The sequence below is a fragment of the Liolophura sinensis genome, chromosome 9, assembly GCF_032854445.1.
Source record: "Liolophura sinensis isolate JHLJ2023 chromosome 9, CUHK_Ljap_v2, whole genome shotgun sequence".
NCBI classification, from domain to species: Eukaryota; Metazoa; Mollusca; class Polyplacophora; order Chitonida; family Chitonidae; genus Liolophura; species Liolophura sinensis.
The window spans coordinates 29,148,796-29,160,940 of record NC_088303.1 but is presented as its reverse complement, the minus strand read 5'-3'; positions in this window follow the sequence as shown (position 1 = coordinate 29,160,940).

Below are 12,145 nucleotides of genomic sequence, written 5' to 3'. Positions count from 1 at the left end.
ATTATCGTTGAGCTTTCATCGGAAGAATACTGTATATAATATGTACAGATTTACAATAATATATTTAAACGTATCTAACATATAACCTGACAGTGCATGAAGAAATGTAATAAAAGAATTTCTTGTGCGGTACAAATTCAATTCGATTCCTATCTTGTTGCCAGAGGTCTTTCCTTTGATAAATATAGCACTAATTATAAATGTAGTGTATAGACGGGGCCATTAATAGTTAGAACCAGATTTAAAACCATTGCAAAACTTGTCAGCGCACTGTTTTACCCTTTGTTCAAAAAAACGTTTAGAGAGAGTGTGGATGAAAGATTGTGATGGAAAGCTATGTTATTACGCCTACCTATAGTCAAGAATTTTTACATCAGCTTATTAAATTATAATTATTGTTATTACTTTTCCCTTACAATGCTTTGGTGGAAGCCATATGAACTTAACATTAACTGCATTTGTTTCACAGAGAGTAGAAGGGAAATAGGCTTGTACTCGTAAACTGATATCCTGTGAGCCCTGTTCACACAAATACCATGATTGCTTATATGCTATGCGCATGCGCTTAAATACTGCAACAGCCTTCGTCCCACTCAGACACCACTGTAGGTTGCTGCACCGTAATGCTCACCGATTTCACACCTGTCCCCTTTGAAGTTTTTCGGGCAGGTACATAAGCATTTCACGGTGTTCAGTTTCCCTTCATTCAAACATCTTAAACCATCACATGGAGCTGAAAGTAAATCGATAAATCACAATGTTTTTCCTGTTAACCAAATAACTTTAAATTATGAAAAAATGTGTTTGTTACTGCTTAGTGGCCTTAATTGACAAAGATTGACTAAATATGGAATGTGATGACATGTGTGACCTCAAAATTTGACATACTTACCGTCACAGAGTCCACACATGACAGGGCAAGTCTTCGCTAAGCTCACACAATCGGCACACCCAAACTTTCCCCCTTCCGTGGCACAAGTCGACAAGTCCAAACCTTTGTGGCCCATTTTTAAACACTTTGCTAAAAATTTAAATTAATACTGTGAAAAATTTAAACGTTTATATGGATTTTAACCACAACTCAAACTTATCACGTTTCACATTTGTCTGAAACAATGAATGTATGAGTGAATGATTATGACATTATTACACCACATACATATTGTAGCAAGAACATATCAGACCAGGAAAATAGTGCAGAAAAAATGAGAAAGGCTTGTGACAAATGCTGCCAACGGGATCTATAAAGTTCACCTCAGAATGTCAACTGCATGTATTACCTGCAGTCAGTTCGAATTCAGTGAGAAAAAGGTGATATATAACCACTGAATTAGTAAAGATACATTTTCTGTGACTGGTCTGGTTAGATTTCACTCTAATTTTTTTTTAAATTTTACAATAGGTATACAACTGCCTTGTAAGTAAATATGGACGGAGTGTCCAGAATAAATGGTACTCTGTTTCATACATTGCAGAAGTGTACAATTTCGCTTAACTTAACCCTGGGTAATTTATTTATTTATTTATTTTATTGGTGTTTTACGCTGTACTCAAGAATATTTCACTTATACGACGGCGGCCAGCATTATGGTGGGTGGAAACCGGGCAAAGCCCGGGGGAAACCCATGACCATCCGCAGGTTGCTGCCAGACCTTCCCACGTACGGCTAACCCTGGGTAAATGGCTATCTGTGCATTTGCCCAATAAAACAGCTGTACGCCTGATATATGAAAAGATGCAACACAGAAACTATTATATTACACAATTTAGATAAAGATTTAAATTTACGCTCCAATAGAACACTCCTTGCGTCTTTCCAGCATCGGTGAAACTTTCGACTGCTTCTCTTTACATGTTTCAGTTCTTAATACTTACTTAATATACTTTCTTAGATCCTTGGTGGCTTGTGTCGAACGTTGTTATTGACATTATTTTGACCTGGAACGTCTGTCAACTATAAAGTTGACGAATGGTACATGAACGTCTATTATGACGCTTTTTTGTGATACGGACATTTTTTGACAGACTATTACAAACGTATATCATGGATATAACTATTGTGCTGAAGACTTTTTGTGATACATATAAAAATTCTCCAAAGACCGCTGAAAGGCAACTCACATGGCGCCGGTCTTTCCCCAATATAAATGCATCCGAATTCTGATTTAAATTTGGCTGAAAAATAAAAGGAATATTAGCATATATGTAATATTATTATTATTTTATGCAGGAAAAATGAAGTTTACAAATGCATATAGAAAGAAATTTAAAGCGATAGACCACACTATGAAGACAGTCTGTACTGAATGGGAAGCTTGGCAGTATTTGACTATGGGAGATGAAGAACCTAAGAAACTGTATGTTACACCCCATATTACTCACCACCTTATACATTAGTTGTAGCTTTACCATAAAATCATAACCTGATGGGTAAATAGCAGAGTTCTTACGATGTTCACAAACTCCACACAGTATAGGACAGGTTTCCCACAGGTTTGTGTCCCCACGGCAGTCGTCATCCGTCTTACTTCTACATTTGAATGCGTCTTTCTCCGGACACACCACTAACAAATACATAAGGAGATGTTTAAATTAAAAATCCCTAAAAATATGAGTGAGACCCCTATTTGTATTAATCTTACTTTGACTTTATGTAATTATTTATTTGCCTTATCTGCGGGCTAACAGCAGATGTAACAGTTCTTCTCTGGTGCCACCATGGTATATGGAAAATTTCAACCCTAAAATAAAACCACAGCGCATTGTTCCGACCTCGAATTGTATATACGACAGCACTATAGTCATGGAATGGTGGTAGAGAGCAGAGAACATCCCCCGCCCCTGCCATCTTTCTCTGATGTTTTTTGATTTTATTTATTTATTTGATTTGTTTTTTACGTCGTACTCAAGAATATTTCACTTATACGACGGCAGCCAGCATTATGCTGAGAGGAAACCGGGCAGAGCCTGGGGGAATCCCACGACCATCCACAAGTTGCTGGCAAACGTTCCCACGAACAACCAGAGAGAAAGCCAGCAAGAGCTGGACTTGAACTCACTGAGAAGTGCTGATGTGCTTATCACCTTGGCCATGAAGGCCCTCTAATGTTTTTTTTTTTTGAGCCATAAGACATTAAAAACGACGATGTAATTAGGGCATTATAATGCTCAATTTCAGACAAAATGTAAACAGAAAACTCATGTGAAAATCACGTTTTCAGGCATAAAATCACTCATATATGATTATTGTAAGCTTGTTATGGTCCACTTGAGGTAAAAAGTGAAACGAAAAACTCACGTGTTTCACAGAATTCCCCTTGATGGAGAGCTGAACATTTACACTGACAAGACCCATCCACTTTTAACACGCCACCATTTTGGCACACCTTGTCTCCACAAATGCCTGAAAATGTTAATAATGACAGGCGTTATAAATGGGTGCATTCTTGTCAAGGCCTGTTCATTGCACTGACATACTATCCGAGTTACAATATTGTAAGACAACTTACAGTAAATTAACACAAACGATCAATGAATACATTTTTCATTAAAGCAACGCGTTGACTTAGGTATCAAGAAAACATAAATGGATATTTTTTAAGGATCAAGAAATTAAAGGAGGAAAACGTAAATGTTCCTAGTGGATCTGACAATTACCTGTTTCACACCTGTCTCCTTTGAAGTTAGCTGGACAGGTACACGTACATTTCAAAGTGTTTAATTTTCCTCCGTTTGAACATCTCATGCCATCACAGGGAGCTGAATGAAATTTCACAAGAGCATGAACACTGCATGGAAAGTGATAAAACCTATTCACAAAATATCAATACATAACGAATACTGCTCTCGATTGAATTACATTTGAAGATAAATATCAATGAATATAGCACAGAGGATAAAACCAGAGTCACAAAGCATGTTCAGAATCTGTTAGTCAAATGCGACATCCATGTAATACCTGTAAACCGGAAAACGAAACGTACAGGAACAAACAAACCAAAGTCTTCATATTAAGCTGACTTATTAAACTATACCATGTGCTGTTTGTTTTAGTACAATGCAAGCAGCTTTTCACAACTAAAAGAGGCTTATAAACTTGAACCTTCGGCAAGGAAGACAATCCTAGGACAACTAGTTTTGCACTCAGATTTAATGTGAAAGAATGCAAATAACGCCTAAAACGGTTCTCAAGGCAATGGTCATGGTCGCTTTATTTATCTACCGAAGAGAATTTATGAGATTCTTACCGTCACAGAGCCCACACATCACAGGGCAAGTTTTGCCAACAGCAACGCATTCCGCACACCCAGACGCTCCCCCCTCTGTGGCACAAGAGGACGAATCCAGCCCCTTATTGCCCAGCTTGAGACATTTTGCTGTAAGATGAGGTTAGCCAGGATAATTGGTGAAATAGAAAGTATGAGGTTAAACAGGAAAGTTCAATGAAATAAATTGTTTACATGTAAGTGCTGATTATTGTCAATACACCACAGCAAAAACGTTCAATCAACGTTATTCTCTGCTTGTTTCCGACGTTTTTCAGTGTAGGTTTTATAAGAAAGGTCAAAGCCTGCCCCTTCGTCAAGTTCTTGTATTAATTTAAAGCTTCCTGAAAAGCACATGTAAATTTAAACAGCAGGAATACAGGCATTAAAGCATTTAAGTGGTGCCTTAAAGCACTGAAGTAATGGGAATGCCGGCATTAAAGCAATGGGAATGTTTTAAAGCATTAAAGTAGTATGAATGTAGGCATTAAAGAGCTTACATGCCGAAGGCCTTTCTCCTATGTACGTACACCCATGGTCAGAGATAAAGGTGGCTGCAACAGAAAAGATTCAGACCGTTTTCTAACACCTGAGAGTGCACCATAACATATTTATGAGGTGTTAATTATTGTATTAAATGTATTGTATGTATGCTTTTTGTCTTCATTATAGCATTATATATAATGCATGCATTCTATAGGTGTTGTATGTATTCCGTTGGTGTTGCACTGAATTTATTGTACCTATTATAGTATTACATGTCCGATCGTAGATAGTGTAGGGTGTGAGCGTGCAATAAGCTTCATATTTCAGTGTAAATGAGCACCGTGAGACTGTCTATCACTGAGGATGCCATCATGTGTTTTCTTTAATATATTTTACATTATAATACATACGTCGATCATTGCAAAAAGGTCAACGTTATTGGCATTAAGTGAAACAGTAAGTGGAATACCTACAAAAGCGTTGCCTCACAATTACTGCTCAAATTATATAAACACTCTGAAACTGCTTTTTTTCAAACTTAATTTAATCAATTTTACATAGCACGATGAAAAGTTTGTAAACGGCATCAGTAATACCAAACACGACAAAATGCATTGAAACCTTTATTAGTTTATTGATTCCACGATATAATCAAGTAAAATTTTAAAAATGCCATCATGGGCTTTATTTAATATGTTTACAACACTATAATAGATATTTTGATCTTCACCGAAAAGGCCAACAATCCTTACGTGCTTTACACACTCCACATAAAATAGGACAGTCTTCCCACAAGTTGCTGTCTATCTGACAATCATTCTCCGTCTTGGAGGCACACTTGAACGTGTCTTTTGGGGGACACACAACTGTGGAATAAGTGAAGGGGCATGATATAAGAAATTGTAAATTACTTCAGAAGCGTTAATTCAGAATCTGTATGTTATTTTCTGTAAAGCTGTATATAATTTAACATTTTCAAGAATAGTTCATAAATGCGTAACAAAATATTATTTTCAAATACTCACGTGTTTCACAGAATTCCCCTTTATGGAGACTTGAACATTTACACTGACAGGACCCATCCACTTTCAACACGCCGCCATTTTGACACACCTTGTCTCCACAAATATCTACAATCAAGCAAGCAAAACATTTTTCAATCTCAAGTCTTGAATCTTGATAATCTTGGAACCTGTTTGGCGCTTTTATGTTGAAAACATGAAATGGGTAAGTCTCTACCACGTTGAGACATCAGTATCAATTGCCAAAACGTTATGCCTGTTTGAGGAAGGATAACTGGCCTCAAACAGGAGGCGATCTTAGACTTAAGTCAAAATTTCATATCACCTTAAAATTGTTATTTCTTACGTAACAAGATCAAAATATTGCTTGTCAACATAAATTCTGTGTAAGTTATTGTAAAACAAATGTCAGATGAAAGTCATGGAAAGGAATATACCAAGTTTAATGATTGAAATTTTGACTTAGGTCTAAGGTCGCTTCGTGATCTTGGGGTCAGGTGTACTTGTTTATGCGACAGATTACTGCGTACAATTTGTACAAGGACTGATGATGAATTCGTTACTAGGCTTTCTCCGCACTTTGCACTTACCTATTTCACACCTTTCTCCTTTGAAGTTTGGCGGACAGGTACACACGCATTTAAAGGTGTTTAGTTTTCCTCCGTTGACACATCTCATGCCATCACAAGGAGCTGCAAACGATTAACACAACCAATATACACTTTTAACTTGAACATATAAACTGTTATCCTTTCTAATGCCGCAAATGCAAAAAACAGTGATAGAAGGTATGTAAAGCGCTAAACGGCCAAAAACATCCCAACTAAATGTAACTATTTACTTATCTGATTGGTTCTACTGGATTTACAGGATTTTTGACTGGAATACGACCTTTAGTAAATGTATATACAAAATTAAATGATAGGAGTGAGGCTTACATGTGTTGTGGACAAAGGTTTTGCAGACCCAGTAAGTGACAAATCAGTGTAAGAAGTGGTTACTAGATGTGACTTGAGTAAGACTGATGTTATTTGAGGTCCAAAAAGCAGCCACCAGTAGATGTGACTTAAGTGAGATTGAGGTTACTTGAGATCTGCCGCTCTCACTGTTTGTGGGGCGTTGATGACAGTAAGCAGTCAGCGACACTCGACTGAGTGGGCAGTTTCGTGAGGACAACTTGTCTTCCAACAATATGGTGTTTGTATCTGGGAAAGGTCGTCAGTAACTTACCAAAGGTCGGTGGATTTCCCCGTGGAATCCCGTTTCCTACTCCCATAAAATTGACGTCCAACTTGGAAAATTCTTGAGTATGGCGTTAACCAACAATCAAATCAATAAATAAATAAATAAATAAATAAGCAAATCAGTATCAAATTATTTCAGGGGAAGCCCACCTCGTTACCTGCACAGTGATTGATCTTACCATCACATAGTCCGCACATTACTGGACATTTCTTTTCCACAGTCGCACATTCGTCACATCCAGACTCTCCCCCCTCTGTGACACAATTGGGTGAATCCAAACCTCTGTTACCCAGCTTCAGACATTTTTCTGGAATTTTGTAAATTACGTATGTTTTATCCAAAAGGTAACAACTAGAAGGAATTCAAAGAGGCAATGACAAAGTTTGTCTCATGGCATGGCGAAAATAATATATAACAATATTACTCTGCTTCTTGTATGTGCTTAACCACTATTGCTGTACAGAAAACAAGATTTCCTCAACACACATGCTAACAAATTTCAATCTTCATGGCAACAAAAATTCAGACAGTTGAAATATAGTAAATAGAAATGAACTTACTTGTGGCTGGACGTTCACCGATGTATTTACATCCAAATGCAGAGACAAAGGTGGCTGAATCAAATGTCAGTAATGTGTTATTTACTATACACTATCAAACTATTGTAACGAAGGTAGTTCAATGGCTTCTCATTTAAATGAACATAAAATCAAATCCGCTTTCCTCGTTAACACTGATGATATGATAATTAATTCAGAATATGGATATCGTGAATCAGATTATCTCCTCAACCAAAAAAAACTTGGAAGCACATGTCACTGGTAAGATTTATATTCAGCAGTTTCAAAAATTTAATTTTTAAAGTCGATTTTGCTTAAGACAGCAGTATCCAAAGAACAGCATCATAAAACATTCCAAATCACAGTAATAATATTTAAAAAAAAATCCTCTTAGTCTAAATAAACCCAAGTGAGTTTGGCCATGTTGATGATTCATAATCGCATTGTTTGCCTTACGCAGCGCACACATCCCACACATGTATGGACAGTTGATACGGGCGGTTTTTGACGTCTTACAGTCCCCGGCAGTGAGATCAGCACAAACATCCCGGTCCGTCTTCGGACACACAACTGAAAAATACAAGGTGGGAATCTGTTCGTTTGTCTTTGTTTGTATTCTGATTTAAACTGTTTTCACACAGGTAACAGTGGTAAAGGAAAACGAAAAAACGAAAAAAAAAAAAAAAAAAAAAAAAAAAAAAAACAGAAGGTTTTCCAAAATCACTTATATAAATTTTGCCACATAGACATTATAGCAATAGCGAGATGTTATCTTATCTTGTGGATATAGAATGGAAATACAGCACATAGTATCTTGTGGGCTTACTGATAATTCTTAGTGAATCAAGAAATATTGAACAAAGAGGATATGAACAAACATATCAGTGCCTGCTTTCCTCATTGGTTTACAGTTCATGTGTAGCTGCGAGCTGTTGGGCCAGGACATTGCTAAGCCTGATTGCATCCATTCTTGTCAACATTTTCATGACTTTAACGATACATTAAAAACTTTGTTTTCATTTCTTACTATGGAGTATATGATGTGGGCTAAAATATAAAACTACAAAAAAAGCTCCTTAGCTTTCTTCTTGGGGGTGTAAAAATGTCTTGAATCTACCGTTTTCCAAAGGCCCTCCGCAGTCAGTCCGGAAATAAAGCAGCCTGCTGTGGTGATGTCAACGATTAAGGCTGCATGGTCTCTCGTTCCCACTAAGTATAATCATCAAAGACCCCATTTCCAAATAATTGCGAACAATGACGGAAAATATGTATGAAATAAAGGGGTTATTAAGAATTATAAAACTGTCTCAAAAATAAAAAAACTTTTGTGGTCATTTTTCTCTTTTTGCATATATTTCGTCATTTTCCTTAAACCCATATTCTTCGTCCGATAGTACCATTTCATGGATCCTTTCACGACACAAATAACGACATAAGGACGTAACAAAGTGATAGTCTAAACACAATTTACCTGTCTGACACCGGTCTCCGGTGAAAATGTCCGGGCATTTACAGTTACAACTTCCGTCTACCGATAGAGTCCCATCGTTATCACATGTCCGCTCTCCGCATGGGTCTGAGTTAATTCAGAAGAAAACAATACGTTAGTGAATATAATAGATTGCTGAGAGCATTTGTATTTATTTATTTATTTGACTGTTGCTTCACGGACGCATGGTACGTTGATTTGAATACCCATCTAATTCATTCTAATAGAACACTGCTTGCGGGAGGCCTCTCTGGTTCAGTTGGTTAGCGCGCTAGTGCAGTTTAATGACCCAGGAGCCTCTCCCAGTGTAGTCGCTGTTAGTTCAAGACCAGCTCATGCTGACTTCCTTTCCGGCCGTATGTGGGAAGGTCTGCCAGCAACCTGCGGATGTTCGCGGGTTTTCCCCGGGATCTGTCCGGTTTCCTCCCACCATAATGCTGTATGTGAAATATTCTCGAGTACGGCGTAAAACACCGATCAATTAAATAAATAAACATGGCTTGCGATTTTACGTCATCACTGAAAACTGTTACCCTTGTCCCTTTATACGAATGCGTCACAATGTCTTACTTTATATACTACTATCTTATTTCGTTTGGGGTTTGTGAGAGAAAATTTGAGACCTTGGGTAAGGGAATGTTGTGAAGAAAACCACTAACATACTTACTGTCACATAATCCGCACATTACAGGACAGGAATATTGGACCTTGAGTAGGGAACACTGGGAGCATCCATACTCTCCACCCAAAGTCTCGCATCGGAAATCGTCGTGTCCTTTACGACCTCTAGCATTACACTTGCCTAAATCGAAAAAGTTTCGTCTCTCTAAGACAATACACCGTCAAAGGAATAAGCAAACTAACTTGTTGATGAGACCATTGTAGTAGTTCAGTGTGTTTTAAATCCTTTGTTTAATATTAAATACCACCATCACACAAAACAAACTGATGCTAACAAATGGAATTCTATAGTCTCCAGTACAAATTAATTACATTATAATGTATGGAACTCTTAGGATACTGGATTATCAATAACGACATATGTAGACTAAAAAACGCTTTAGGGACACCAACGAATAGTTAGCAGCACATTACTTTGTTCAAGTCTAAATCCTATGAATTCACACCCATGGTCCGAGGTAAAAACAGGGAGCGTTGTGGGTTCAGCTGTCGTTGTCGTAGCTAAAAATAAAGGTCACAGACGACAAACTCAGGCACCTTGCTATATTCATGTCCAAGCAATAATTTGTAGAGATGTGAACCGAGAAATGAATGAAATTAAGTTACTATAGAGGTAAAATGAATTATTGCTGACATAAACGGACTGATTAACAGTTGACGACACAATGACCTGTTGATGGCATGACCACTGATTACCAGTGTTTTACCACTAAAACAGCCTTGCTAAAGAAACACAATTAGATATCTTCATTTTTGATTCACATGTGAAGTTTTATTCTGACATATTGACCAGTCTCAAAAGTATCCATGGCAATATACTTACAAGCAACACAAAGTCCGCACAAATATGGACAGTTAGGCAAACCGTTGTTGATACAATTGTCTGGAGACGCTGTTTTACACGAATTCGAGTCTTTGTCTGGACAAACCACTGTAACACAAAATTCAGACAGTTTATCGGACAGTTGGTAAAATGAGTATCAGGAGACGCTGTTTTACACGAATTCGGGCCTTTGTCTGGACAAACCACTGTAACACAAAATTCAGACAGTTTATTGGACAGTTGGTAAAATGAGTGTCAGGAGACGCTGTTTTACACGAATTCGGGCCTTTGTCTGGACAAACCACTGTAACACAAAATTCAGGCAGTTTATTGGACAGTTGGTAAAATGAGTATCAGGAGACGCTGTTTTACACGAATTCGGGCCTTTGTCTGGACAAACCACTGTAACACAAAATTCAGACAGTTTATTGGACAGTTGGTAAAATGAGTGTCAGGAGACACTGTTTGACACAAATTAGTGTCTTTGTGTGGACAAACCACTGTAACACAAAATTCAGGCAGTTTATTGGACCGTTAGTAAAATGAGTATCAGGAGACGCTGTTTTACACAAATTAGTGTCTTTGTGTGGACAAAACACTGTAACACAATATTCAGGCAGTTTATTGGACCGTTGGTAAAATGAGTATCAGGAGACGCTGTTTTACACGAATTCGGGCCTTTGTCTGGACAAACCACTGTAACACAAAATTCAGGCAGTTTATCGGACAGTTGGTAAAATGAGTGTCAGGAGACGCTGTTTTACACGAATTCGGGCCTTTGTCTGGACAAACCACTGTAACACAAAATTCAGACAGTTTATCGGACAGTTGGTAAAATGAGTATTAGGAGACGCTGTTTTACACGAATTCGGGCCTTTGTCTGGACAAACCACTGTAACACAAACTTCAGACAGTTTATCGGACAGTTGGTAAAATGAGTATTAGGAGACGCTGTTTTACACGAATTCGGGCCTTTGTCTGGACAAACCACTGTAACACAAAATTCAGGCAGTTTATCGGACAGTTGGTAAAATGAGTATCAGGAGACGCTGTTTTACACAAATTAGTGTCTTTGTGTGGACAAATGACTGTAACACAAATACGGACAATTTATCAGACAGTTGCTAACACAAGTTTTACACGAATGAGTCTATGTTAATCACACTGAACAATAGAGACATGAAAATACTAGCGGACTAGGATTCAATCAATCGATTTCCTCCAGGCTTAACATGGTTTCCTCGTCACAAAGCATGGACTGCCCTAATTGAAGTTAACATGGATACTGGTCTGGCACAACACACCAATAAGAGTAAAATAAATAAATAAATTAAATATATTATTAATAAAAATTACTGGAGCTATATAGATCTTAAAAAGAAAGTGGGTGTATCTACTCAACCTGATAAAAACGGTGCAAATAACGAACTCAAATGTCCGATTTCAGGATCTCTGGTCACCTGAGACTGAATATCTCAAATGTACAAGAGTACGCAACTCGAGATCACCAAACTATGTCATTATTTGACAAAACACTCATGTGTGATCAACTCAAACATTTTTTTTTGTGGGGA